Consider the following 5,852-nt stretch of genomic DNA (forward strand, 5'->3'; position numbering starts at 1 on the left):
ATGGGTTATATTTAATTAAAATGGAATAGATTCAAGTAAATGGAAACGGTTCGATGGTTAGGATGTTTTCGGGTTAAGCTAGGGGTCAAGGGTTCGAAACTCAGCTTGAGCAATTTATTTTTTTTGGAAGTCTCTTAAAGTAGTATCTTCAAGATTATTATTATTTTTACTATAATTATTATTATTATTATTATTATTCTTATTATTAGTATTAGTATTAATATTGTTATTATTATTTATATTTATTATTATTTATTGTTATTATTATTGTTATTATTATTGTTATTAATGTGCTAATTAAAGTATTATTACCTTTAGTATTATGATTAATGTTATCATTAATAAGGATAGATATGATTATCATTATTATTAGTATTTTATAAGATTAATATTATTATTATTATTATTATTATTATTAACGACATAAGTAATAATATTAATATTATTAATATTATTATTATTATTATTATTAATATGATTATTAGTATTGTTACTATTTAACTTATTATTAATATTATCCTTAGTAGCAAAATAATTATTTTATAGTTATTATTATTATCAGTATTATTATTATTATCAGTACTATTAAACGTATCTTTATTTTTAAATCTATCATTTTTATTAAAAACTAGTATTATCATTATTATTATTATTATTATTATTATTATTATTATTATTATTATTATTATTATTATTATTCTTACAATAAATACTACAATTGTAATTTTTGTTATTATTAACATTATTAAGATATTACAACTTTTCATTTACCAGTATTATTTTATCTAATAAATATTAACTACATAAAAATATATCTAATATATATAACCTAACTCTATTTTTATAACAAGTAAGATATATGAAATAAATATATATTTAAATTATTAATGGAACATATAAATTATTAAAATAACAAATATATCACTAATGTTAATATATAAATGTATTCGATTACCACTATGAGTGTTAATATATATATATATATATAAATGATATAGGTTCATGAATCCGAGGCCAACCCTACCTTTGTCCATTGTCGTTATATGTATTTTTACTACAAAATACATTAGGTGAGTTTCATTATTCCCTTTTTATATATATTTTTTTGGACTGAGAATACATGCAATGTTTTAATAACTATTTTACAATATTTATATGCGTGAGTTTCATTACTCCCTTTTTAAATGCTTTTGCAATATATATTTTTGGGACTGAGAATGCATGCGCTTTTATAAAAGTTTTACGAAATAGACACAAGTAATCGAAACTACGTTATATGGTTGAATGATCGAAATCGAATATGCCCCTTTTTATTAAGTCTGGTAATCTAAGAATTAGGGAACAGACACCCTAATTGACGCGAACTCTAAAGATAGATCTATCGGGCCCAACAAGCCCCATCCAAAGTACCGGATGCTTTAGTAATTCGAAATTTATATCATGTTCGAAGGAGAATCCCGGAATGATGGGGATATTCTTATATGTTTATTGTGAATGTCGGTTACCAGGTGTTCAATCCATATGAATGATATTTTTGCCTCTATGCATGGGACGTATGTTTATGAGAAATGGGAATATGAAATCTTGTGGTCTATTAAAAATTATGAAATCATTATTTATGTTAAACTAATGAACTCACCAACCTTTTGGTTGACACTTTAAAGCATGTTTATTCTCAGGTTTGAAAGAAATCTTCCGCTGTGCAGTAGCTCATTTTAAGGATACTACTTGGAGTCATTCATTACATATTTCAAAAGACGTTGCATTCAAGTCATTGAAGTTCATTAGAGATTATTAAGTAAATGACGGCTTAGGTCATTTATAGTTGGATATTATGAAATGGTATGGATACCTGTCAACTTTCGATGTAATGAAAGTTTGTCTTTTAAAAATGAATGCAATGTTTGTAAAATGTATCATTTAGAGGTCAAGCACCTCGCGATGTAACCAACTATTATGAATCATTTATAATCGATATGGACTTCTTCCGGATGGATTAGGACGGGTCATTAGAAATGGTACTTAGAGAAGCTCATAAAACCAGATACTCAATACACCCTGGAACGGGGAAGATGTACAAGGATCTCAAGAAACATTTTTGGTGGCCGGATATGAAAGCCGATGTTGCTAAATACGTAGGAGAATGTTTGACGTATTCTAAGGTTAAAGCAGAACATCAGAAACCATCAGGTCTACTTCAACAATCCGAAATCCCGGAATGGAAATGGGAAAACATTACCATGGATTTCATCACTAAATTGCCAAGGACTGCAAGTGGTTTTGATACTATTTGGGTAATAGTTGATTGTCTCACCAAATCAGCACACTTCCTGCCAATAAGAGAAGATGACAAGATGGAGAAGTTAGAATGACTGTATTTGAAGGAAGTCGTCTCCAGATATGGAATACCAATCTCTATTATCTCTGATAGCGATGGCAGATTTATTTCAAGATTCTGGCAGATATTACAGCAAGCATTAGGAACTCGTCTAGACATGAGTACTGCCTATCATCCACAAACTGATGGGCAGAGTGAAAGGATGATACAAACACTTGAATACATGCTACGAGCATGCGTTATTGATTTCGGAAATAGTTGGGATCGACATCTATTGTTAGCAGAATTTTCCTAAAACTACAGCTACCATTCAAGCATTGAGATGGTGCCGTTTGAAGCACTTTATGGTAGAAAGTGCAGGTCTTCGATTTGTTGGAGTGAAGTGGGGGATAGACAGATTACGGGTCCGGAGATAATACAAGAAACTACCTAGAAGATCATCCAAATTCAACAACGGTTGAAAACCGCCCAAAGTCGAAAAAAGAGCTACGCCGATATTAAAAGAAAAGATATAGAATTTGAAATTGGAGAGATGGTCATGCTTAAGGTTGCATCTTGGAAAGACATTGTTCGATTTGGTAAACAATGGAAATTAAATCCAAGGTATATAGGACCATTCAAGATTATTGATCGTGTCAGACCAGTAGCTTACCGACTTGAGTTACCTCAACAACTCGCAGCTGTACATAACACTTTCCACGTCTCAAATTTGAAGAAATGTTTTGCTAAAGAAGATCTCACTATTCTGTTAGACGAAATCCAAATCAACGAAAAACTTCAATTAATCGAAGAACCCGTCGAAATAATGGATCGTGAGGTTAAAAGACTTAAACAAAACAAGATACCAATTGTTAAGGTTTGATGGAATGCTCGTAGAGGACCCGAGTTCACCTGGGAAAGAGAAGATCAGATGAAGAATAAATACCAGCACTTATTTCCAGAAGATACGTCAACACCTCCAACTGCTTAAAATTTCAGGATGAAATTTATTTAACGGGTAGGTACTGTAGTGACCCGGACTTTTCCATGTATATATATATTAAATGAAATTGTTATTTACATGATTAAGTATTTCCAACATGTTAAGAAATCAAACTTGTTAAGACTTGATTAATTGAAATAGGTTTCATATAGACAATTGACCACCCAAGTTGACCGGTGATTCACGAACGTTAAAACTTGTAAAAACTATATGATGACATATATATGATTACATATATAGTTAACATGATGTTATGATAAGTAAGTATCTCATTAGGTATTTTAAAAATGAGTTATATACATAAAATTGAGTTTATTGAATTAAGAAACTCGAAACGATATATATAACGATTATCGTTATAATAACGTCTTACTAAATACATATGAATCATATTAAGATATTGATACACTATGTTTAATCATGATAAATGATAAGTAAACATGTCATTAAGTGTATTAACAATGAACTACATATGTAAAAACAAGACTACTAACTTAATGATTTCGAAACGAGACATATATGTACCGATTATCGTTGTAACAACATTTAACTGTATATATATCATACTAAGATATATTAATATATCATAATATCATGATAATGTAATAATTTAACATCTCTTTAGATATAATAAACAATGGGTTAACAACATTTAACAAGATCGTTAACCTAAAGGTTTCAAAACAACATTTACATGTAACGACTAACGATGACTTAACGACTCAGTTAAAATGTATATACATGTAGTGTTTTAATATGTATTCTTACACTTTTGAAAGACTTCAAGACACTTATCAAAATACTTCTACTTAACAAAATGCTTACAATTACACCCTCGTTCAGTTTCATCAACAATTCTACTCATATGCACCCGTATTCGTACTCGTACAATACACATCTTTTAGATGTATGTACTATTGGTATATACACTCCAATGATCAGCTCTTAGCAGCCCATGTAAGTCACCTAACACATGTTGGAACTATCATTTAGCAACTAGCATGAAATATCTCATAAAATTACAAAACTATTAGTAATCATTCATGACTTATTTACAAGTAAACAAAATTACACATCCTTTATATTTAATCCATATACCAATGAACAAAAACACCTACAAACACTTTAATTCTTCAATTTTCTTCATCTAGTTGATCTCTCTCAAGTTCTATCTTCAAGTTCTAAGTGTTCTTCATAAATTCTATAAGTTCTAGTTTCATAAAATCAAGAATACTTCCAAGTTTGCTAGCTTACTTCCAATCTTGTAAAGTGATCATCTAACCTCAATAAATCTTTCTTATTTATAGTAAGATATCTTTCTAATACAAGTTAATACTCATATTCAAACTTTGATTCAATTTCTATAACTATAACAATCTTATTTCGAGTGGAAATCTTACTTGAACTTGTTTTCGTGTCATGATTCTGCTTCAAGAACTTTCAAGCCATCCAAGGATCCTTTAAAGCTAGATCTATTTTTCTCATTTCCAGTAGGTTTATCCACAAAACCTGAGGTAGTAATGATGTTCATAACATCATTCGATTCATATATATAAAACTACCTTATTCGAAGGTTTAAACTTGAAATCACTAGAACATAGTTTAGTTAATTCTAAACTTGTTCGCAAACAAAAGTTAATCCTTCTAACTTGACTTTTAAAATTAACTAAACACATGTTCTATATCTATATGATATGCTAACTTAATGATTTAAAATCGGAAAACACGAAAAACACCGTAAAACTAGATATACGCCGTCGTAGTAACACCGCGGGCTGTTTTGGGTTAGTTAATTAAAAACTATGATAAACTTTGATTTAAAAGTTGTTCTTCTGGGAAAATGATTTTTCTTATGAACATGAAACTATATCCAAAGTATGTTTTCCAAAATGGTCATCTAGACGTCGTTCTTTCGACTGAAATGACTACCTTTACAAAAACGACTTGCAACCTGTATTTCTAACTATAAACCTATACTTTTTCTGTTTAGATTCATAAAATAGAGTTCAATATGAAACCATAGCAATTTGATTCACTTAAAACGGATTTAAAACGAAGAAGTTACGGGTAAAACAAGATTGGCTATTTTTTGATTGTTGTAGCTACGGGAAATATTGTAACAATTCTATACGAATCATATCCTAGCTAACTTATATTGTACTATACATGTATTCTAATATATTATGTAATCTTGGAATACCATAGACACGTATGCAAATGTTTTGACATATCATATCGACCCATCTATATATATTATTTGGAACAACCATAGACACTCAATATGCAGTAATGTTGGAGTTAGCTATACAGGGTTGAGGTTGATTCCAAAAATATATATACTTTGAGTTGTTATCTAGCCTGAGACGTATATACACTGGGTCGTGGATTGATTCAAGATAATATATATCGATTTATTTCTGTACATCTAATTGTTTACAACTAGTTGTAGGTTACTAACGAGGACAACTGACTTAGTAAATTTAAAACATTAAAACATATTAAAAATGTTGTAAATATATTTTGAACATACTT

Source organism: Rutidosis leptorrhynchoides, chromosome 1, assembly GCF_046630445.1.
Source record: "Rutidosis leptorrhynchoides isolate AG116_Rl617_1_P2 chromosome 1, CSIRO_AGI_Rlap_v1, whole genome shotgun sequence".
Classification (NCBI taxonomy): Eukaryota; Viridiplantae; Streptophyta; class Magnoliopsida; order Asterales; family Asteraceae; genus Rutidosis; species Rutidosis leptorrhynchoides.